Source organism: Meleagris gallopavo, chromosome Z (assembly GCF_905368555.1).
Source record: "Meleagris gallopavo chromosome Z, MGAL_WU_HG_1.1, whole genome shotgun sequence".
In the NCBI taxonomy this organism is placed as follows: domain Eukaryota; kingdom Metazoa; phylum Chordata; class Aves; order Galliformes; family Phasianidae; genus Meleagris; species Meleagris gallopavo.
The window spans coordinates 69,601,385-69,627,260 of NC_139435.1; positions in this window are offsets into that span (position 1 = coordinate 69,601,385).

Here is a 25,876-nt window from a genome sequence, read left to right on the forward strand (position 1 = left end):
TCATGAAAGCCCATGTCCTTCCACACTGAAGGCTTACTACAACTCTTCCCATTTTTCTGTGTGCCTGAGAGTGCTCACTGAATTCTTCAGTCTTTGAGGTCAAGTTTTCCCATATCCTATAGGAACATTTTTGTTTTGCCACCAGACCTGACTCATCTTCAAGGTACTGTCTTTTCTGTGGAGCTCTTCTGTCCCACTTTGTAGATAGAAGAACAGCTTCAAAAGCTGACACTTGAATAAGCAACAAACCATCTCTACCTCCCCAAATCAATACTGACCTCAGTGCACATGAACTCAGAAGTGCTACTGTTCCATTCCATAATCTCCAAAGTCAGTCATCCCCTCAGTATGGCAGTCAGTCCTGACCATTCCTCCTGCACATTTGCACCAGACTTTTTTTTCCAGAGCAAAGCAAAGGAAATCATTGAGAGTCTCTGACAGGGAGCTCTGAGGGAGGTGGCTAGCGCGCACACACACACATACACACACACACACAAAAAAAAAAGAGAGAGAGAGAGAGAAAGAACAAGATCTTCCGAAGGATGAAACATTTATCACTAACTTGATGGAAACAGATAAAATCTCCAGCTCTTCAGTGTGAGTCAGGCTGTTCACACTACTGAGTCACACAGGGAATCTAAGTATTTGCAAGCACAAATATTCCCATTTGCCTGAGTTTCCATATTTATTATTATGATTGAAAGCTGTCCCATGAGTTATTTTTATCAATGACAAATCACAGCTTACAAATCGTAGGTAGCACATTTTGGTCTGCTTCTGTCAGCAATCTGATCCAGGCTTGAAGGGCTTCTATGCACAATCTCTATGGCCCAGCCTCACAAGGAGGAACAAAAAATGTTCTTGCTGCCTGTAGCAAAGTGGAATGGATTACTGAGGGCAAAGATTTAAAGGCTATTTTGTAGAACACTGAAGCACTCATAATGATCAAAAGCCAGGAGTATGCGCAGAGACAGACAGGAGTAGAGGTGGCTTGAGGGAAGGTAGATGTGGTTTAGGTGTAAGAAATTGAAAAGCCATTGAAACAAAAGCTTAAACATGGGCAGAGAATTCATGGTAGCATTCATAAACCATGGAAGAAAAGCTTGAATAGCAGCACACAGAAAATAAGATTATAAATATATGCATATTAAGAGAGTCAGGGAAAAATGTTAACACAATAGAGATTGTTCTCTTGGAATTACACTGAAACTGCATCATATTGAATATGTATATATAGTGTCATCCTCAGAAAGCCATAGAGAGCCTCTCTTCTGTCTTCCTCTTTGTTTTTCTTACCACCCCTCTCTGCTTTTCACAGGTCACAACTTTCTGCATTAAAATGCTTTGGCATTCCTTTACATTGGTTTGTCTTTAAATAGCTAATGGAAATGTTTAAAGGTGAAAGACAATTTAAAGAAGAGAGAGAGAAAGGGAGAGAGAGAAGGTGAAGAAATGAATCATTCATCACAAAATATCATCTTTGGCTTTAGAAATGGGGAAACAGAGGTACAGGAAGTTAAAATGAGTGATTCAATTCTACATTAGGCCAGTGCAAAAAAAATAACTGGGATAAAGGCATTGTCTGATACCTTTTTGAAGACATGCTGACTTTCAGGCACATGGGGGAGGCTGAGCCAGAATCGTCACTCAAGCACTAAAGTTTTTCAGATTTATTATTTCTTGATAGATATGAGGTTAAGTCGTTGCTTCCCTTTGCAGAGGCTCCATTAACTCAATTTTGTATCTGTTTTTTCCAAAAACGAAAAAAAAGAAATCTTAGCAATCAAGGGAGTCTCTTTGCTTTGCAAAAGCCACTTGCATGTTAAAGAGCTGAGGCATGAAGAACTAAGAACACTTATTTAAAAGTACATATTGTGAAGAGAGAATAGTGATTTGTTCAGTCCTCCCCTCTACAGACACCTATTATAAGCCATGCATCTGGTAGCCTGTACATTTCAGGTTGCCTTGTCCTTCACCATAGATTCCCACAGTTTCCATTTGATCATTATTGTACTGAAAATGAGGCATAGCACTGAAAATGTATGGTGCACCTTGTCCAGGTTACCTCATTGTTCTGACATTACAGAAATTACAAGGCATGTATTTGGAAAATAAATTACTTCTTTTTCCTAAAATATGTACCTTTAATTCCTTTATATATTAGTGAGTTTCTTTTAAACAAGAGGATTTTTCCAAAAAAACAAGCAGTATTCCCATTGCATGCAGAGTCTCTCTGGAGAGACTTTGACTCATTTTTCTCCAGCTCCTAAAAGAAAATCTTTAAATATGTTTTGCAGATCCATATTGCGCTAGATGTTTTAAAGCAAACAAATAAAATAAATCTGAAAGCACCACCATATATCACTGCCAGCTGACGGATTGATTTTTGAACGTACAGAGTGGAGCCAGCATCCCAGTCCTACTGAATGTCAATGAGCACTGGAGAATGAAATTCTAGTCTGAGTATTTCATCCAAAATGAACACAAGTACAACTTCTAAGTTTTTTTTTTTTTTCCTGTTCCTGAAGCATAATAAAGGAAATATTTATTTTTTCTTACATGTTTTATTTTGCAGTCCAGAATCTCCTTTAATTTTCAATTCAGTTATCTTGGTTGATTAGGTTGACTTTCTATCATTTCTTTATTCTTATTGACATGGCTAAGTTTTCCCAAATTATTATGTCCCATGGATTTAATTAGCTAGTTGTTTACCCCAAGTACAAAAGTAAGCTTGTGTAAATTAGTGGTATTTCCTGTCCTCACTTCAGTGCAGCTGTGCTGATCCACATCAGTGGAGGCTCTCTCTGATTGCCCCTAGAAGATCGTTAATGGAGACTAGATATGAGCAATTAATTGCAGTATCCAGTTCACAGAATCCCTGCAATTATAACCAGATCATAATCCTTTAAATCCAGCTGTCAATTCCCATAAAATTCTTACGCACTGTCTCCTCAGAACTACAGTGAATTAGTATTTTCAGCAAGAAGCCCTTGTTTGGGTTAAATGGATACAATTTTGATATGTTCCACTGAAGCTCTACCAGTAGACAGTTCAGCTTGGTCAGTCAAATGCTAATCTAAACTGCATGCATCAGTGAATCATCTCGAAGGGTTCACTGGTTTTAGGAATATAAATCTTTTGATACACAGTAAAATAGAACCACAGGGATCAAAATGAAGATGATCTTATACATAATAAATATACATCTGAATCTGGATAGGAAGAATATTTTCCATCTAGATTTCAAGTTCTGTATGTTTTGTTTTGTTTTTTTTTCCTGAGAAAAAAAAAAGTTTAAAATGAGCAAAAAGAAAATTGTGGTGATATTTATGCCAAATTTGAACCAAAATTATTATCTCCAGATCATGAATATGAGTCCAATATTTAAAGAGCTAGGATACAATCACTCTAAGATTCTACAGTCTGAAGGCTTTATTCATGAGATAAATCAATTAACCATAGTGAAAAATTATGTAGCAACAAAGTAGTAACTAGATTTCACATAAAAAGTATTTAAACAAAGATACATATGTACATGCATGTATATATTTGCTTGTATGTATACACATATATATATACATTGCATATACATATATTTAAACCTCCTTAGATTAACTAACATGCAACAAGCCAAGACAGCATATTTTCTGTTTCAGTGATTACCACAAGGACTGCCAAAACCACTCTCAGTATCACACCTTGTGCAGCATCCCATCTGATTCTGCAGTATTTCTTAGCTATAGTTTCCCCTTTCAGTCAGTAAGATCTCCCCAGGATCAACAAACATAATGCAGAGTTCAAGCAACTATTACTGTTTCACATACAGAGAAATAGATTGCAGAATGCTAGAATTCAACAAGAATCAAAGGGTGATCATCTGTCACAAGCATTTTAAGGAGAGGTTCTGTTGTCTTTAAGAGCAAATTATGGCATACATAATGAGGTTATAAGGCTACTTACTAGTCAGGATACCAATTAATGCAGCAAGCTCCAAACAATTTCAAAACAGCCACTCTGAGATTAGAATTTCCACTCTGTCAAATGTAAGAGCCAAGCAAGGAGAAAGGCAAATGGTCAGTAAGTCCTACAGAAAAGAAACCAAATATACATTCCCATTTTTCAACAAAGTATCATAGTATCACAGAATCACAGAATCATAACTTAGGTTAGAAGGGATCTTGAAGCACATCCAGTTCCAATCCCCTGCTGTGCGCTGGTTGCCACTAGATCGGACTGCCCAGGGCCCCATCCAGCCTGGCCTTCAGCACATCCAGTAGGGCATCCATAGCTTCCCTGGGCAGCCTGTGCAAGTCCCTCATCATGCTCTGAGTGAAAAATTTCCTCTTAGTATCTAATCTAATCTGAACTAAACTAAACTAAACTAAACTAAACTAAACTAAACTAATCTCTCTTCTTTTAGTCCTATCAGATTGCACAAAAAGTCAGTCTACCTCCTGCTTATAAGCTGCCTTTAAGTATTAAGAAAGCCACATGAAGTCTCCTCAGAGCTCTGATTATCTTTGTGGCCCTCCTGTGGGTTTGCTCAACAGCTATGTCTTTCTTATACACCAGATGGGTCCTAACAACAACAGAGTAGAGGAAGACAATCTCTTCCCTCGCTCTGCTGGCCACTTTTGATGCAGCCCAGGATACAGTTGGCCTTCTGGGCTGCTAGTGCACATTGCCAGCTCATGTTGAATCAACCAACATGCCCAAATCCTTCTCTTCAGGACTGCTCTCAAGCCATTCTATGCACAACTTGTATCTGTGCTTGAAATTGCCTCTACCCAGGTGCAGGACCTTGCACTTGCGTTTGTTGAACTTCATGAGGTAGGCAATGACTCATCACTCAAGCCTGTCCAGATCCCTCTGGATGGCATTCCTTCCCACTAGCGTACAAACTGCACCATTCAACTTGGTGTCATCTGCAAACTGACCAAGGGTACATTTGATCCCACTGCCCGTGTCACCTACAAAGATGTTAAATAATAGTGGTTCCAGCACCAATCCCCGTGGAACAGCACTCACCACCACCCTCTACTTGGACAGTGAACTGCTGTCTGCAACTCTGGTCACCATCCAGCCAATTTTTATCCAGTAAGTGGTCCATCCATTAAATCCATTTTTCTCCAATTTGGCAACCAGGAGGTCAAGCAGGACAGTGTCAAATGCTTTGCACACATCCAGGTAGTTGACCTCAGTTGCTCTCCCTTTGTCCACAGATGCTGTAACTCCATAATAAAAGGTCACCAAGTTTGTCAGACATGACTTGCCTTTGGTGAAGGCACATTAGTTACTGCCAATCACTTCATCTTTCTTTTCCATGTGCCTTAATAGGGTCTTCACAAGGATCTGCTCCATGATCTTGCCAGGCACAGAGGTGAAAGTGACTGGCCTGTAATTCCCTGGATTTTCTTTTTTTTTCCCTTCTTGAAAATGGAGGTTATGTTTCCCCTTTTCCAATCAGTAGAAACTGATTACCATGACCTTTCCCTCAGAATCTATGGATAGATCTCTCTGGATCCCATGGACTTGTGCATCTTCAGGTTCTTTAGGTCTCAAACCTAATCTTCACTTATAGCAGGCAGATCTTTCTTCTCTAACTTTTTATCTTTGCTTTCTGTATCTTGGGTCTGGCTAGAACTCTTGTCAGTGAAGAAGGAAAGAAATCTTTGAGCACCTCAGCTATCTCCATATCCCTCATGATGAGTGTCTCCCGTTCCCTTCCGGAGAGGGCCCATGTCTTCCCTGAGCTTAGCTTTATAGCTGGTATATCTGTAGAATTTCTTCTAGGTCCCATTTATGTCCCTGGCTAGATTTAATTCTATCTGGGTTTTAGCTTTCCTAACCTGATCCCTAGCTGCTCGGACAACTTTTTTGTAGTCCTCCTAAGTAGCTCATTCCTGCTTCCACTCTCAATAGACATTCTTTTTTGCACTTAAGAAAGTTCAGAAGCTCCTTGTTGATCCATGGAGGCCTCCTGGTATTCTTGCCTGTCTTCTTATTCCTTGGGATGCATTGCTTCTGGGCTTGGAGGAGAAGGTCCTTGAATACTGACCAGCTTTCATGGGCCCCTCTTCCCTCCAAGGTTTTAACTCAAGATGGACCCCTGGGGGACACCACTCATGACCAGCCTTCACCCAGACAGAGCTATTAATCACAACCCTCTGGCTACAAACATCCAACCAATTCCTTATTTACTGAATAGTCATGCTTCAAATCCACGAATCATAGAGGTGTAAAGAAACCACAGACCATTCTCTATAGGAAAGCATTCAAATCCTTTTACCATAAATAACAGCATTCAAAAAAGAATAGATAAAATAAAATAAAATAAAATTTAAAAAGGCTTTTTGATTACTGGAGCTTTGTTCATGCACAAAATTCTTCACAGTTAAGAATAGAGGAATTTTTTTTCACCCTCTGAGGTTAATTCATGAAATAGCATTGTTTGTTTATGTACATCTACATAGTGAATTGCAACACTACACTAACAAGGAAAAAAACAAGAAACAGAAAAGTTCAGGCAAATATAATAGGGGGCTTATCAGGCTGCTCAGGATTCAGAGACTTGCTGACTGTGGATGACCAACACTACTTCAGAGGCTAATTTTCAACAGCTAAGTGAGTTGCTTTTCAGTATACGTGAGATTAAAAAGAATATCTCCAAGAGAATCTTATTATAACAATCACATTTAGAAAGTGCTGAATTTACTTCTATGCTCTGTAACTAACACAGAATAATCCCACTGTACCTGATCATGCAATTAAAATAGAGAAAAATGAAACAAACTTATATCACAGAATCACAGAATCACAGAATTGTAGGGGTTGGAAGGGACATCTAGAGATCATCGAGACCAACCCCCTGCCAAAGCAGGTTCCCTACACCAGGTCGCACAGGTAGGCATCCAGGCGAGACTTGAATATCTCCAGAGAAGGAGACTCCACAACCTCCCTGGGCAGCCTGTCCCAGTGCTCCGTCACCCTCACCGTGAAGAAGTTCTTACGCACATTCGTGCGAAACTTCCTATGCTGCAGCTTATGTCCGTTTCCCCTCGTCCTGTCTCCACGTACCACTGAAAAGAGACTGGCCTCACTGCTATGGCCGCCACACCTCAGATATTTATAAACTATTTATAAACCTGGATCAGGTCCCCTCTCAGTCATCTTTTCTCAAGGCTAAACAGACCCAGTTCACTTAGCCTTTTTTCATAGGGGAGATGCTCCAGGCCCTTCACCATCTTTGTGGCCCTCCACTGGACTCTTTCCAAGAGATCCCTGTCTTTTTTGTACTGGGGAGCCCAGAACTGCACACAGTACTCCAGATGAGGCCTTACCAGGGCAGAGTAGAAGGGGAGGATCACCTCCCTCGACCTGCTGGACACGCTCTTCTTAATGCACCCCAGAATGCCATTGGCCTTTTTGGCCACGAGGGCACACTGCTGGCTCATGGCCAACCTGTCGTCCACCAGGACGCCCAGGTCCCTCTCTGCAGAGCTCCTCTCCAGCAGCTCATCCCCCAGCCTGTATTGGTGCATGCAATTATTCCTCCCTAGGTGTAAGACCCTACACTTGCTTTTGTTGAACCTCATCCGGTTTCTTACTGCCCAGCTCTCCAGCCTGTCCAGGACTCGCTGAATGGCAGCACAGCCTTCAGGCGTGTCAGCCAATCCTCCCAACTTCGTATCATTAGCAAACTTGCTGAGGGAGGCCACTATCCCCTCATCAAGGTCATTGATGAAGATGTTGAACAAGACCGGACCCAGCACAGACCCCTGGGGGACACCACTGGTTACAGGTCTCCAGCCAGACTCTGCACCACCAACGACGACCCTCTGCGCTCTGCCAGTCAGCCAGTTCTCAACCCACCTCACTGTCCACTCGTCTATCCCACACTTCCTCAGCTTTGTTATAAGGATGTCGTGGGAGACAGTATCAAATGCCTTTCTAAAATCAAGGTAGACTACATCTACCGCTCTTCCCCCATCCACCCAGCATGTGACAGCATCATAGAAGGCCACCAAGTTGGTCGAGCACAACCTCCCCTTGGTGAACCCATGCTGGCTACTCCTGATAACCTCCTTTTCTCCCAGTTGTCTGGAGATGGTATCCAGCACAAGCTGTTCCATCACCTTTCCAGGGACAGAAGTGAGGCTGACAGGCCTATAATTACCCGGATCTTCCTTCTTGCCCTTTTTGAAGACCGGAGTGACATTGGCTATCCTCCAGTCTTCAGGGACCTCCCCTGTTATCCAAGACCTCTCAAAAATGATGGAGAGCGGTTCGGCAATCACCTCCGCCAGCTCCCTCAGCACAAGTGGATGCACCCCATCAGGTCCCATGGACTAGTGGACCTTAGTACTGCCTAGCGCTCACGCACGTCCTCTTTCCTGACTAAAGGGAAGTCTCCCATTCCCCAGATCCTCTCACTAACCTCCAGGGTGTGGGATTCCTGTGGGAGAGTCTTTTCACTGAAGACAGAAGTAAAGAAGGCATTCAGTATCTCTGCCTTCTCAGCATCTCCCGTTACCAGAACCCCCCCCTCACTTAGTAAGGGGCCCACATTCTCTCTAGTTTTTCTTTTGCTGTTAACATACTTGAAGAAGCCTTTTTTATTATCCTTTATCACTTTAGCCAGATTCAATTCCAGGTGGGCTTTAGCCTTCCTTGTTGCATCCCTGCAGGCCCTGACTACATTCCTATATTCTTCCCAAGTGGTCAGACCCTTTTTCCACATTTCATGGACCTTCTTCTTTCCTTTGAGGTTGCGCATGAGCTCCTTGCTCATCCACACAGGTCTCCTGCCACCTTTTCCCGATTTCTTGCTCACAGGGACGCACCGATCCTGAGCTTGGAAGAAGAGCTGTTTAAATGCTGACCAGCTCTCAGAGGCCCCCTTATCTTCTAACACCCGAGCCCACGGGATAGCTCCAAGTAGGTTCCAGAAGAGTTCGAAGTTGGCTCTCCTAAAGTCCAGACATATACATGCATTAGCTACATTTTCCCCATGATGAAATTTTTCATGTAAAAGATGCAATAGGTTTGAATAAAGAAACAGTATTTTTATGAACATTTTTTGTGAAATTATACCAATAACACTGGCAAATGAAACATGTAATATGTGATGTTCATCTGGGAACAATAATGCAGGAAAGGCAAGTGAAGCCATTGTCTTTTCTACAATGAACATGGAAAGGAAATATACTTTTTACAATCCAGAACCATGAACATGAATAAATTTGCTGCTTAGAAACCACACAAAGCTGAATTTCCATTATCCTCAGAGGGGATTTATCAGCTTTCAGGAAAAAAGAGGAAAAAAATATTTTCGTAAGGGATTTCCATGATGAACACAGGTTGATTATGCTTATGAATAAAATTCTGTTGAAATCAAACAATCTGCAACATAGATACTGTGCCCATGGTGGTTTAGAGTCTCTTTTGTTTTATGTAAATAGAAAAAGGAAAGAAAAAAAAAGGGGGGGGGAAACATTGTTAGTCTTGATCATGATCAGCACCGCCAGGGGACATTTAGGCTGGACATTAGGAAATACTACTTTTCTGAAAGAGTGGTCAGGCACTGGAATGGGCTGCCCAGGACTGTGGTGGAGTCACCGACCCTGGAGGTGTTCAGGGAACGTTTGGATTTTGTGTTGAGGCATATGACTTAGTGAGAACTATTGGTGATAGGTGGATGATTGGACTGGATGATCTTGAAAGTCTTTTCCAACCTTGGAGATTCTGTGATTCTTTGATTTTGTTACTTCTCCCATTAATCATAATTACTCATGCTAAAGGTGGTTTCTAAACACTTTTCATTTAAAATCAAGTGGAATTTCACTGTGTTCTCTGAGCACGAATATACACAACTGTGAGCACTCCTGTATATATATAATCTTTTTTGAACCTCATATGTATACAAAATGCCTTTACCTTTATCCAGCACACCAGCTTACATTAATGAAGGTACTTAAATATTCTTCTTCGGCAGATAACTTTCATATTCATTTCACATAATTTGTGACATGATAGATCAACAGAAATGTAATACATGGAATGTGTGACCAATGTGGCAAGGGGGCAATTTATGCCAGATAAGGCACATCCCTTTCCCTTTCCCTTTCCCTTTCCCTTTCCCTTTCCCTTTCCCTCTCGCTCTCCCTCTCCCTCTCCCTCTCACTTCTCACCTCTCACCTCTCACCTCTCACCTCTCACATCTCCCCTCTCCCTCTACTCTCTCTCCTCATCTTCCTTTTTCTGACAAAATAATTGTTTCCATTTTGTACATAGTCATCATGAAGCTTAAGTCACTATTGAGTGGGAAAATTAAAATGTTTGTTTCACAAGAACACATATTTTTGAGATAAAAGCACATGCACAGTACATCTATATAGGCTAGTTTACATTGCATTACCAAAATATCTCCTAAATTTCTGACCCAGACTCTGTCCACAACTCCCAACAATATGCTTAGCTTTAAGTTTGGGCATTGTTACAGAGATTAAACATTTCTATATCTAAATCTAGCAGATACGATCATTAGTTACACTTTGACAATAATGTTTAAAAAAGAGGAAAACTGAGAAGTTACAACTCAAATATTATACTCAATTAGACCATACTTTTCAGGAAATATGAAACATCCATTAATCATAGATGGAATTGTAGTTATTCTTTCCCTTTACAATCAAAATCACGAAGTTGAAATAGAATAATCAAATAGTCCAGGGCTATAAATTTATGTTTACTACATTCTGGTTACTGTCATGAGATGATTGAAATGTTTAAGGAAATATCCTTCATCTTAGATACCTCGGTCACCCAAGAAGATCATCCTAACGAAAACAATGGAACAAAACAAGTGAACCCAAACAATTCCTTGTTTACTGAAGTAAGATCAGAAAAGATTTTCAAACTTGAGAATCTACATCATCAAGTCTACCACTGTCAATAAGACATACTATTAATGTTTGGGTAGAAAATGCACAGAAACCGTAACAAAACTTCAGCACTGGATCTTTATCAATATCCTGACCAAAAAGCTTTATAGCTATTTGTCCATAGCAGCTGAGCCATTACAAATTACAGCACAGGGCTCAGAGAGTTACTGATCAACCAACAAAAACACAAGAGTTTTACTTCCTGTCAGTGTGTTAAAAGGGTTGTGTTAGTTATGGAGCTTTTTAGGCAGTACAGCTGCCAAATAACTCAGATGTTAGCAGTCCCAGACCTTGCAGTAGTGCAGTGAATTCATTTGTCTGCTAGTTTTTGTTCAAAGTGTAGTTTGCAGAAGGATTACACAATGTATATCACATAACATTTGGGCCACTGCCTGTGAAATTCTGCTTTTGGATATAAAAAGCAAAATTTAGAAGTGAAAGAGAAATTTTGCAGTAAAACTGGCATCAATTAAGTTATTTCTTTCTGTTGCAATCATACTGTCAAGCCATCTTCCTCATATCACAAGATAGAGAGTGAGAATTCCTCAGAACTGTTGTATGGCTACTATACATGCAGACATAGGTGAGTGAAAGTAGATTACAAGGAGATGGAGAGAAAATTTCTGTAGACAGAATAACTGTGAACAAGAGAATTTCAGGGAAGAAGTCTGCTATTTAGATTAGTAACTTGCAAGGTGATGACTAGTAAATGCTCATCTTGGAAATGCATTATTATAACACAGATGACCACCACTGGGAATAGAGACTGATCCTCCAGTGGGCAGCCACAATAGGCTGTTGTCTGCACACAGACCAGTTGTGACAGTGGGACAAGGATTGCTATTAGTGAGAAAAGATTCTAGATATTGCTAGAAAAAACAAAGCCACAGTTTTAGGAAGAAGAAATGCACTGTGGTGTTAGATTATTGTAAGAATCAAGTTACCCAGCCTCCAGATTATATTTTAGGTTATACAGTCCTGAACCAGAAGTATTCCTGAGAGTAATTCTACTACTGCTTTAAATGAAGAGCAGAATGTGTAGAATTATATGGAACACCAAATACACAAGCATACACAATTATATACAGATAAAACATCAAATTAGTCAGACTTCTTGAGCAGCATTTAGCTGTTGCATAAACTTATTACAGGCTTCACTATTCTGTTGTTAACATTGGTTCATAATTGTGATGGCTGTCATGTTTAAACTGGACAAGATAGATTTCAAACAACAGGTCCAAAATGGAATAACAACTCATCATAAAATACATTTGCTTGGTCTGAAAGCTACAGATGAGTCTGCTCACTACACCTCATCTTGGAGAATATGAGATCTGTATTGCCTAGGTTCAAGTACACATTCATCCAAAAGTGGTTCAGAAATTAAACCATCATGTTATTATTTGCTTATTCTATATTGAAGCCATTGTGGATTTTTCACAAGAAGTTGTATTTCTCTCTCTCAGTCAAGAGTACATGAATATCCAGATAAACCTCATACCTAATATGCAGCCTAGATGATTTCTTACTTCAACAATGAATGGATTGTGGTTTCTGAAAACTATCAGGCTACAGACTGTAGCTCTGATATCAGAGTAATTTTTATATTGATATAAAATATTAATTATTAATTAAAATATTATCAATTAAATATTGATATATTTTACAGAGAATATAAATTATCAGAGTAATTTTACTAATGGCTTAGCATTGTTGGCTTTTTTTGTTTTTGTTTGTTTCTTTGTTGTTTTGTTTTGCTTTCTTTTTATTGCAGAAAAATTATTGAAATTGTTACTGTTGCTTTTATAATCATACAATGTTTTAATGAGAAGAAATGCATCAGCATTTCCAACAAATTTGCAACTTTAAACAGTAGATCAGCAGGTATCTTGTCAAAGCCCATGCCTTCCCGCTAAAGTCCATGTACCGAATTACAGAGCAAAGAGCCAGGGAGTTACTCAGCCCAGGTCAGTTGAAGAAAAAGAAGCTCTCAGGTCCTGGAGGCAAAGATTATTAATAAAGTTACTTTCCTGACAGGTACAAGGCAATTTATTGAAGAAAGCACGTATATGGCAGAGAAATGGTTTTGACTATCAGTCAGCATATAATTAGCATCCTTAAAATATTTTACAGATTTCAATAGTCTCTTTACTGCTTTTATAACTGCACCAATTTTCAACTTATGGATTTAAGATGGCCCTTCAACAGCAGAGCACATTAGAAAAAAAACCTCTGGGATTTCCTTAACCTACTAATCTTCACCAAATAAAACAAATTCATATTAAAGGAAAGAATAATGATGAATGCTAGAATGAGACTCAAATAGTCATCAGTCTTTGCCCCTCACATGTTGCTCTCAGGATTAAAGGTGACAACAGTTGGCAGGCAAGAAAAAAGTTGAGAGGTTCATTTTGGAACATCACATGATCCAACCTTCTTGAGCTTTGAGCATAGCTTTTAAGACTTCGTACGTGCATAATAGTATTCAATATCAGAGAAGGACAGTCAGATCTAGATAAAAAGCAGCAGAAGAATTAATGACATGTTTAGTTATAAACTTGTATCCAGGAAAACTTGAGCTTAGAAAAGGTTGTGTTTGTTTTCAATTAATCATAGAATCATAGAATGGCCTGGTTGAAAGGACCTCAAAGACCATCTCGTTTCAACCCTCCTGCTATGAGCAGGGTTGCCAACCACCAGGACAGACTGCCCAGAGCCACATCCAGCCTGGCCTTGAATGCCTCCAGGGATGGGGCATCCACAACCTCCTTGGGCATGATTTGTGCTAACTCGTATTTTTACCATATCCAGATTCTACAGTCCTAAGTTGTCATGACACAATCAGAAATACACTAAATTGCTAATCTCATAAAAGGCTTTTAAAGATTTTAAGGGAGACAAACATTTATTTAGATAGATAGTTATTGAAGTAAGGTGAGATAAGATAATGTCAGTAATGCCTTTTGTTCACGCTCCAGTTGGCTTGATGCAAAGAGGCTCAGAATAACCCCTGAATGTCTCATTCATCTTTGCAATTCCTTTTAGACCAAAACTAGTCCAAAAATCCTTCCTATTAGAGTCATATGATAGAGACAGGAAAGTTACAGGCACAAAGCCCTCGGTCAGATTGCCTTTAGAGCAATTTGGATGAAATGAACTCGAGCTACAGAAATACAGTAGCAGCAATTTGCATGTATCTAGTCTGACAGGAAGGAAAGGAATCATTATTGCCAGTATCCCAAAGGTAATCAGTGTAGTGGAGATGCTTCATCCAAAGGTAACAGAAATGCTAACTGCTCCCCAACATCAACTGGGGTATTTTTTGCCTTTCTTAATAACAGCCAATTATCAAGCTAGTCAGTTGTTCAACACAATGGACAAAAATATAAAATAAAAAAGATTTTCAGGGTTGCATTTAGCTCAAATCCAATCCTGTGTTCCATCAGGCAACATAAATATGTCTGAAAATGTCATGAAAGTTTAAAATAAGTTGTTAATCTGAAACAATTTATCTGTAATGAATTCTTCAAAAAGCTCTTACAATGAGGCATCCAAATGATGAATCATCAGAAACTGAGTCTTATTCCCTTGACTGATTTTTTTTTTTAATTTCAAACTTTAAAATGTTGTGAGTTGCCAGCAGCCCTCAAGCATGGCAACTTTTTACCATAGTTTACATCTATATTGCTTAATTAATTTAAACAATATAACTGTTTGTTTGTTTTTCAAAAAGCTGTTTGGCAGATGATTTTGCAAAAGTAGGAGAGGAAAAAAAAAAAAGGAATCTTGGATTGGAATAAGTTTTAGCAGATGTGAAGCATGCAAGTTCTGTTCATTAACATAAAGCATTAAATGTCAACCACAAATGTTTTTTTTACCTAATAAAAACACATTATCAGGAGTAATTAAATAAATTATGTTTAATGTAACTTACATTCTTACGGCTAAGGTTAAATTAACAAATCAGTATGCTTCTAGAGAAAATGGCATTTTCATTTACTGTTCTGTCATACATATTGATATTTGCCTAGATGGTATCTTAAATTATTTGCATTCTTTCTGCTTGTAATTTCCAAATGTTAGTAAGATATTAGTATGAGTTGCAAGTCTTTTACATGATATCAGATCTGAGCATGAGTAAACACTGACAAGCCATGCCACATTTCACTGATGAGCAAAAGCAGTGGTAAGTAATGATATGAACTTTAAGAGGCTATTCTGTCAGCAAAATTGGTACACATTTTCTTCTTCAAAATCCTCTATCAACTGTAGGAAGATTCATGACAATATAAAAATGATAATACAAAAATGAATATGATATCACAGTCTACTTGGCTATTGAATGTGAGCTCTTTTCTGTACTAGTACAAGTTGGTTTGCTGAAATAAAACTCAACTATTTATACACAGACTTCATAAACATCTAGGAAAGGAAAATCTTTCTTTATGAACTTGTGATTTTTTTAATAATTTTCATTTGGAAATGTTATTCCATGTCAAAATATTAGGCAGGGAGTAAGAAACCATCCTGCGGAATGAGTCAATCTACTGCTTCAGGTAGCAAGGACAAGAAACTGTACTATGCCTTGAGAGGACTTGTAAGACCAAACCATTTTTTCTCCTTTTTTTTTTTTTTTTTTCCTTTATTATGTGGGGAAGAAGGAGCTACAATTTGCCCCAAAGGAATAACAGCATGGATAAAGTTGATTCAAACTGAAAGGTTAAGTCATGATAATGTGTACACAGAATAAAGAAGTATGGTGATATTGACAACAGTTGGAGGCAAATCTGACGCCATTCAGATTACTGTTCACATACAGTAATACAGTCTGTGCTCCAAGGTTGTTTGAATCAGGTGGTAGTTGGCAAATGCAAAGGTGCTGTACTTGCTGTATTGTATATAGGTGACTACATTTGGAGATGCATATTGTTTCACAAGGTTTTGATATTCCTATCCACAGAACAGAGAACTCTTTTTACTTTCATTTGGTTTCCTGCTTTGAACTAAAAAAGAGTGTGTATGTCCATCATACAGCATTTCCCTGGATGGTAGTTTCTGTAAATGGTCTCAGCTCAGAGACCCATACTCCAGTGTACTCAAAAGAAATTACTGGTTTTCAAAAGACATTTTGAAAGAACAATTCCACTCTCTCTTACAAACAGGCAATCTAGTTTCACAAGGATAATGCTATGGACAGGCTTTCTTGTAGGAAGTAGATGCCTCATTTTTGTTTCTCACTTTCCCATTCTTGGGTCAGCATAATTTATTTAGTAAGTTTTGTGCTGCTGAGAGGAATAATTTATAATAATTATGACACATTTTTCTCTTGATCTGAAGAGAATTGAAACTTGGTGTTTCAATTACTGGTGTATATATGTTTCTAGTGACTGGAAAAGAAAAAAAACAGAGCATTTTTCAGTAACCATGTAGCAACGATGAATATTACATTGTTGCTTTGCTTAATGCATTATACTAATATCTGTACTAATTATATCACAACCCCTTCAAAGACAGAAATGTGCTGCCTTTATGATATACGTTGATTTCAACCCTATCACATTGTGTTGCTCAATTTTAGTGTGGAAAAGAATTATTGCAGATAAAAATTGCTTCAGCTATTAATGGCTAGAAGAAATCATTTTCTGTGATTGCGCTATTGTAATATCATCTTTATGTGAAAGGAAAATATTTGTTTTGAGGGGACAAATTTCCTTCTTTGCTAGCTTCACAACCCTTATTTTCTCTAGGTCTCCTTCCTTTCTAACCTGCAGGATACTATTGCATATAGAGATTTTGTTGACGTACACTCTCTGCTATTTGTTCAGCTTGCAGAATGTAATTAAATTGGTGTTCGCCCAGAATATTATCAGATATATTTTTTATATACAAGAAATTCAGTCATTGCAAGTATTGGCTTCAGCTTTTCCAGAGACCTTCTGTAATTAGGAATCTTCCACCATATGCTCAAAAATCTTGTTTTGAAGTTCCAGTATATCTACTAATTTCAGGTTATAAAAGTTTATTGAAAACTATTATTTGCAAATAAATAAGCAGAAGCTTTGGGTTCACAGTGTATACTGTAGATTATATATATTTTTTTTCCATCCAAACCCATTCCAATGTCAGCAATGCTCAGTAGAATCAGCTGAGGAGGAAAGAAGGCCTTGAACAAAATCAATGTGAAGGATAGTTCATGAATCAAAGTTTCAAGACATTGCAAGAAAATTGTTCATAGTTTAAACTAATAGTTTAGTTCAAAGGTTCCATTCTTCAAATTCTCCATGGTTTTGGCAAATTTTACCATCAAAAGAACATTTTCATGAAATGTTCTCTGCTGTAAATGGCGCACTGCAATGTCTTGACTTATCCTTTTTTTTTTTCTTTCAGTTAGATGGAATTTAATTTTCAAATGTGCCTATAAGTGTTTCCAACTGTATTAAACAAAACTTTAATTAAAAATTTTGCTTTTCCTTTTCTCCTCTAAGAGAGAAGGAGTCATTTAACTGAAATTTTTCTACAATTTTCATAATGAACACAATACACATTATTCCTACACACACATTTGCCCCTCAGTGAAGAGAAAAAATAAAAATAGAATGTTACAAAATTTTCTTCTATTTCATTTATATTTATTTTTCATATTAAAAAATTAAAAGTAAAGTGAAATGCCATCACCAAACATGCATTGTGGCGTACCACTACTGTTGCCAGCAAGATACAAAGGCACATAATTGGTAAAAAATAAGTAGTCCCGACGAGTGTACTTCATACTAACTTTACTTCATATGTTAAAGATAGATAAAAATTTTTACAAATTTAATAATTTTACTCCCATTATTCTTGTTGCTTGTTTCTCTCCTATTAAAGTTAATGAGTACATTGTGACTGTAATTCTGTAAGTCTCCTTGAAGATGGGAAAGTGTGGCATGAGAACTCACCAAAAAGAGCCAAGAAAATTCTGAGATATTTGAGACCCTATGCATCATGCTTCTAAGAAGAAAGTGAGAAGCATCCTCTCAGTTTCAACACTGCTTTGATCTTACTGAGTTTAACCAGAGTGAACCCTTCACTGATGGAGACTGTAACCACGTGATCGAAGACACTTGTGACATTAGATGATAAGATGATACTTGAATGCTTTCACTGTCCTATTGTCTTCTGCAATGCATCTCTTCCATTACATTATATAGCCTTCTTTAGTTTACTAAACAAAATATACCATTTTCTGCAAAATTATCTGAGCTAGACAATGTTGTGCTAAAGCTGCCCGTTCTGAGAAGACAGTTCAGAGAATCTCAGAGGGAATAGTTTCTCAAAGAAACACTCTGAATCTCATTACTTCAGTTTGTATAGGAACATTATGAATTAATTGTCAGAACAGGACTGTGAACTAGCCAAGAGAGTTGTGGGGAAGCAGATGAGGCTTGCCTCACCTCTATGCTTTTTTCACCTTAATGCTTCAGGGGAAATAAGTTTCATTACTTAATTTGATTTTGCAGAAGGTCTTGGAAACATTACAGCCATTTCTAGAGGCAGGGTTATGACGACTCAGAAGTGATAGCTGATTTATTGGCAATTAAAGGCAAAATCAGATTTTATTCTCATGCCTGAAGGGCACAGCAGCTCTTCTCAGCAGTGCACGCTGACCAAACAAGCTACTACCACAAAAAAAAAGATTGTGTGTCAATATACATGGAAGTTTCCGGCTACTATCTCTATCAATTACTAATCCTCCAAGGGTATCACATTGAAGCCAAGAAACAAGTGTTTCTATTTTCTTTTCATTTTGGCAGTAATTTGTAAGCTGTGTACGTAAGGACAAATCTGTATTCCCTTGCTAAATCGTCACCAAAGTAAATGAATGACAAACGCTGCATCTGGGAATAATAACCCCAGACACCAGGACAGCCCAGGGATGTAACTGCCTTAAAAACAGCTTCGCAGAAAGTTCTCAGTGGACACCAAGTTAAACATGAGGCAGCAATAAGCCTGCTGGCAAAGATAGCCAACTGTATCTTGGGCTGCATTATGACTTAACAGGTGAAGGAATGTGATCCTTCTCAGCTACTCAGCACTAGTAAGACAGCTGGAGTGCTCGGCCAGTCCCAGGCTCCCCAGTACAAGAGAGATATGGATATATTGGACCACTGTATGGCCACAAAGACAATGAAAGAACCGGATCATCTCTCATACAAAGAAAGTCTCAGAGAGCTGGACCTGTCTGGCCTGGAGAAGAGGAACATCAAGGGCATCTTTTCCATGCGTATGTGATTAGAGCTAAACAATGACTCTTGGTGTTAGTGTCCAGTAGCAGGGCACATGGTGGGCACAGACTGAAATACAAGAGGTTCTTTTTTAACATAAGAAAAAGCTGTGGGCTTGTGGGTTGATTTTTTTGTTTTGTTTTTGTTTGTTTGCTGTTGTTCTTGTTCTGTTTTTGGTTTTGGTTTTGACTGTTTTTGAGTGTGGTCAAACATTAGAGCAAATAGCTCCAAGAGACTGCAGAGTCTACAACTTTCAAAATCAGCAGTCCCGAGCTCCCGCAATAGATGATAATCTTTCTGAAAAGCACATGGGTTTAACTGGATATAGTGCAAATTTCAGACTGGTCTGTCAATTAATTAGTTAATAATAAGATTAATAATAATCCTCAGATACCAGGCTGTGACTGAGAACTCTGTCTTATAAAAAAATGCAAGAGTATGAAGAAAGAACAAAAAATAAAGAAAAAGAATAATGAATACAAAAAAAAAAGCATGTGCAATATACATATCAATACTTAACTTTTTTTTCTACAAAGAGAATGTGCTTTGTAGCTTATACAATGACAATCTGCTTTTCATAAGACAAGATATGTTATCTTGTAACGTGACATTACAGTCTTCTCTGTACCTATAAGACCTATGAGTGGCAGAACCACATGAATTCCGTGAGCAATTTCCACTTTGACAGAAGCAAAGCTCCACAATTAAGAAAGAATGTGTGTTTCTATCCAGACTGACTTTGTACCCCCAAGAAATTCCTATGATTTGTACTTCTACATGATCTCTGCAGCCAGAGATCGTCCATCACAACCAGTCCCGGTGGTTCCAAGGTATAAAGTCTAAGCATTATTTTCTGTATTAAAATAAATAAATAAATACTATTTTCTGCATCTAAAAAATACATTTATTTTCCTGAAAAAAAAAAAAAAAAAGCAGGAAATTCTTTGCAAGGGCCACAGCAAGATGTTTTCTTTGCTAGATTGCATTAGATTAATATAAAGTGACAGAAAATATGGAAACTCCATTGATATGAAATACACAGAAAGAACATTCTTGCCACTCAGAAAAACATAGAATAAATTGATAAAGTTGCATTGTGCCAAAAATATAATTTTGTTTTTATGGATTGCTTATTATTAGTTTCCAAATCATCACTTCTTTCACTGTGGTTCGGACAAAAGAAGATATAATTTGCCACATACATTAAAGACTTTGAAATATAAAAAGTATCTTATTCTTGTTTTGAGGGAGCATTTATTCAGTTTGGGTTTATTTTGCTTTTTCCTCCAACAAAACAGGGAAGTTACAGCCTACATAAGTTTTCTTCTACAGATCTAGAAAACAATGCAGTAATGTCACACAGACAGCAGTTGAAGACCTATATATCTTGGTCATTTTTTTCATATAGCATAAAAGGACATTTACTCTTACAAACCAGCTGTGAAAATTTTGTAAACCAGCTCCTAATCCTTACGTTAAAGTTCCAGACTTCCAGAAGTATCGGTCAATGAGAAGTTCCTGACATTTTTTGTATGGCCAATGCATTTGAAAACCAAGTTTTGTATTTTATGCCCTGCATGAGTATGCAACAGTCTCAATTAAAAAGCCTAAGAAAAACCTAGGACACATTGTTTTATTTTCTTTTTCTTTTGATGAGTAATAAACTACATGTGGGCAAGGAACAACTGGTTTGTCAAGTCAGGACATATTGTCCCCACCCCTTCTACTTTGGCAATGAGCTTTTTCAGGTGATTCTTTGCATTCAAATTGTTGAATGTTATTCTAAAAAGAATTTGTGAACTGTATTTCATGCACTCTTGACAATTATATGTCATATTCATCTGACTAAATTAATTTAGATACTTAAAGTGAACTAAAATTAAATCTTTTTTCTTTTTTCTGATAAATAAAAAAAAGTTCAAAAAATATATTGTTCATTTCAGTTGAAGAAGGATTAACTTCTCAAATAAATAAAAATCTCTGGTTACACTCAAAGGGAAATTTTGAGTGTGTAATTTACTGATCATTAATGCTGCATGAAAAATTCTTTCAGTGAAGAAATGAGCAGAAAATCATGTTTTGGTACCTTTGTGAGAAGAAAACAAAAAAAAAAACAAAAAAAACACACACAAAAAAACAAAACAAACAAAAAAAACCCCAACACTTTGACATTTTCTTCCATTTCCTAGACAAAATAAAACAAAACAAAACAAAAAAAGACATTATTTTGCTCAAGGTTTTTTCTTCAAGGATAGAAGCCAGAATTCTTTTTTAGAAATATTCTCCTTCACAGTAATTTAAAGAAAGAAAAGTACAACTTCAGAAAAATCATAGAATCATAGAATCATAGAATGGCCTGGGTTGAAAAGGACCACAATGATCATCTATTTCCAACCCCCTATTACGTGCAGGGTCACCAGGCTGCCCAGAGCCACATCCAGCCTGGCCTTGACTGCCTCCAGGGATGGAGCATCCACAACCTCCTTGGGCAACCTGTTCCAGTATGTCACCACCTCTGAGTGAAAAACTTCCTCCTAATATCTAACCTAAACCTCCCCTGTCTCAGCTTAAGACCATTCCCCCTTGTCCTATCACTATCCACCCTCGTAAAGAGCCATTCCCCTTCCTGTTTATAAAATTCTTGCCTTGGGAGATAAAAAGTCTAGTTTTAAATATCTTTCATTCATTACTGGCTTTTTTATAGAGATTCTCAACAAGGGAAGTGTTTGCAAATATACTCTTTCCTGTTTTCTTCAGCCCTAAAGCCTTCTTGAATGTAGGCAAGATATATGAAATAGCAAACACAGAAACCTATTTTATAGTAAGGAGTAACATGTGAATCAGAGGTGCGGCTCAAATAATTTTAACTAAAAATGGAAATCTACACTGAAATCTTGCATATCACAAACTATAGAACCTCACCCTAGTTTGTGCAGAAATTGTAGGAAATTTTTCTTAATTTTGGTTTATGTTTTAGAGCAAGTGAAATTCTAGCTGATGAGAAAACCAACAATTTCTTAGATTTGCTGTCAAAAATGTATTAACCTTGAAGTCAGAAGTTCTGACTGTTCTTGACCTGAAAAATGAAAATTCTACAGTAGTTAAACATTTAAGTACAGGTAGAAAGCATAGAATTGTATTTTGGACTGTGCCCTTATGTCATGGATTGATGGAAAAAGAAAAAAATCTCAAGTCAGTAAAGAATAAGCAGGTTTTGCTGTGAATAAGTCTTCAAGCTCATCAAAGTCTAATAACACAGAAAAATAATTCTTGCATTTTGCCACCACCTGATTGACAGCAGTGAGGTCCTTGACATTACCTCGCTCATGTTTCACGCTGAGATATTTACTATCGTATTGGAGAGGACAGGAAGGACTATTTTTGAGTCTAGAATTGCAACAAAAAGTGAAAAAAAGGAAGAGCTGATTATACTCCAAAGAACATAATTCAGTAATCTAATCTGGGTTATTATCCACTGTTTACCAGTTCTTAATGAAAAAGGAGAAAAAAGATTTGTACCTAACAAAAGCTAGAGCCTCCCATGTGCATCTGAATTTCCAAAGTAAAGCTTGGCCTTCTGAAAACTTCATCCATTTAAAAAGTAAGATGACTGATGATTTTGGAAATGTTGGTCTTGCTGTAAGTGTTGGAGGGAAACACCACTTATGTGCTACACTAGATTAAGCTAGGTTTTATAACATTTATGCCTTAATACATTATACACATTTCCCATTTATGACCTTGTAGTAAATTTTCATTGCTGCTGGTTTTATGACTGAGTTCAAATGAATGCTCCTATTTACTTGGAAAAATGTGAGTGCCTTAACGATCAATACTGAAGTTCTGACCTAAAAAGCAAGTCTTATGCTCCTGTGCTTACAGGAAGCTTCTGCTACTGATACAAAGCATCCAATTAGAATATGGTGTTCTTTGGCTTTTAAAACTATCAGTTTCAAAAGATGATGGACCAACAACTTGAATATCAGGATGTATGGAGATCTATTTTGGTGATGTTTCCTGGACATTCATACATTTGCAGGACTGAACTTTCCTACTTTCATTGTGTGTTAAGTAAAAGAAAGGGATATGGTACAGCTTCTTCTTGTGTTAGCAAGTTTCAGTGCATTTATCACTATCAGCAAGCAGCTTTTGGACATACTTCTTTATTTTTTTGTATATAGGATTTGCTTTATCTACTCTGCTGTCCAGATGTAAATAGGCTTGACATAAATAATTTGATCTTTTTCTAAAAAATCTTCTTTTTTAATGAAAACTTGGATTCCCAGTTTTCTTCTCATATCCGTTTTCCTTTATAGTCAATTGATGGATTTTAAATGCCCTGTTGGAAATAAAGGAAATTCATGCAAGTTAAATGTAAATTAGCTCTCTCTTTGCTCTTAAAAAGAAGGATTCATGCAGTTTTTCTACATTAAAATTCTCCTTAGACTGTGAGGCTGACAAATGAATATAAAATTGAAGTTACTTGGTGCATAGTCCCCTCCTCCCCCTTTTCCTTTGCAAAATACACAGGCTGTGCATTTTAGCACATACACAACTCCATCTATAGCTCCAGGAAACTGGTAAGTATTTTGAATAACAGGCAAAAAGCTAGTCTTAAAAAATTGCCATAAAAATAGAGCCCACATCCATACAAAGAACAGAACTAAGGAGATGTTGGTGCCTAGACAAATACTAAGGGTAAAAAGTCAGGCTTAAGAGAATTACGTAAGAGCTCAATGGAACCCCAGCTTCAAATTCCCTCAATACCCTTTTTCTAAATGACAGACATTCAGAATGTTTCCAGATTGATTTGCTACAGATGGATAGTTTGTGTTAACTCAAAAATCCTTTGGTGGGTATGGATTCTTAAAAACTCTCTTCTTTCCCCTTCTATCCATATATTCATAGAGTTGAACATATCCATCCAACAGTCGTTGGTGAAGGTGGTCAGTCACTAGGCTAGCTTTAGGAGAGCCTTTCTGCCATCACACTGCAGTTCAGAGTCCAGGGCTCTCAGTTCATTCTTGTATCCTGAATTATTCTTAATGATGAAGGTATTGCTTTCTCTTCAGAACACAAAATGAGTAACTACATTCTCTTTTCATGAATCTAGTTTTTTGATTTTTTTTTTTCCTAGAAAATTGCATGTCTCTTCTTAAGGCCAGTTCAGAAATGTATTCTCAAATTCACTTATTCTTTATCTTTGCAGCTCAGTACCTGAAGATCAAATGGAATCTGTGAATAGAAACTCTGTTAGACCACCAGAGTTCATTCACACTGACACTGCAGTATTAAATTCATCTTCTGACAGAATTACTCACAAAAATTGCAAAAAATAAAAATAAAAAAAAAAATCATACTATCACTCAGAAAAAGGGAAAACAAACATCATTTTCATTAAGAGTTCTTACAAGCAGAGACTAAAATATACAGTTTCAGACACACCAAATTACTGCTTTCTAATCAATGGATAATATTTGAAGAGATAAAGTAATCTTTCATTTCATCTTTTAAAACTGAATTTTAGCAACATAAAGACCTAAATGAAACTACAGGCAACATTTAAAAAAAAAAAAAAAGCAATAAAACAGGAAGAACATTACTTGAATTATGACCAAACATATTCCTTTGACAATGCTTGGCCTTTTGGCTTTTGTTTTTTCTCCCTGAATCCACCCTCATGAGTAATCAGCTCAATCTTTGATTCTGGCTAAAGTCCAGTAGATCATGGTCCTCTTAAACATTCCCTAAGTTGCTATCCAAACATGTTAATGATATTCTCACAATGCACTGGAATGAGCATAACAGTAGGCTGAGGTTGAGTTTGCTTTCTGGAATGAGCATGGCAGCATTTCTCTCCTTAAAACTCTGATCAAGGACAGAAACCAAGTGCAAAGGACAGTAGACATGCTGGATAGGAAACATATCATCTTTTCCTAAGTCAATCACTGTAGCTATGGTTATCTCTTACAGTACTCAAGTGCAGAGCATATCACACAGTTTGCAAACTTGAGAAGAAAATAACAAGGAAGTCTTGGAGGAAATTTAATTAACTGGACGTGTCCTGCAGTCTAGTAAACCAGAGCTCCATTAATCATTGTCATATACCTTGTGAGGCTATTTATCTATCACCTTTGTTGCATAAAGCATTAGGGTAAAGCAGAAGAAACAAGGAAATGCTGATCTGCCTCCTGGCAACAGGGGATGCCTCTTCATGCCTACTTTGAGAAGTGTTTGCACAAAGCACAGGACCAGAAACCAGCAGCCTTTGAGCTTTGAATGCTCACTAGATTCTGGTCTTTTAAGCAGGCCTAATAAGTTTCTCATTGTAGGACAAGGCAAAGACGTCAGGTTGTAATTGAAATAAAACTGCGATCTGCCTCTGAATACCCGTATACTTGAAGAACTGATTTTTATCACTCTTACTAACTATGTGATAAAGATCAACTGAGGCTTGGCTTCACAACTGAAAATTTATGTGCTTGTCCTTCAAGTGTGCACATTAACATAAGAATTCACTCACATATTATCTTTTTTTTAATCATTGCTTTCCAAGATGTAAGTGGTCGTACAAGGGGAAGAACTAGATTTCTCACAGGGAAAGATGAAATGCATTAGCAAATCATTAGTTCAGCTGTTTTCTAAATCTCACTTTTCCTTTCTTGATGT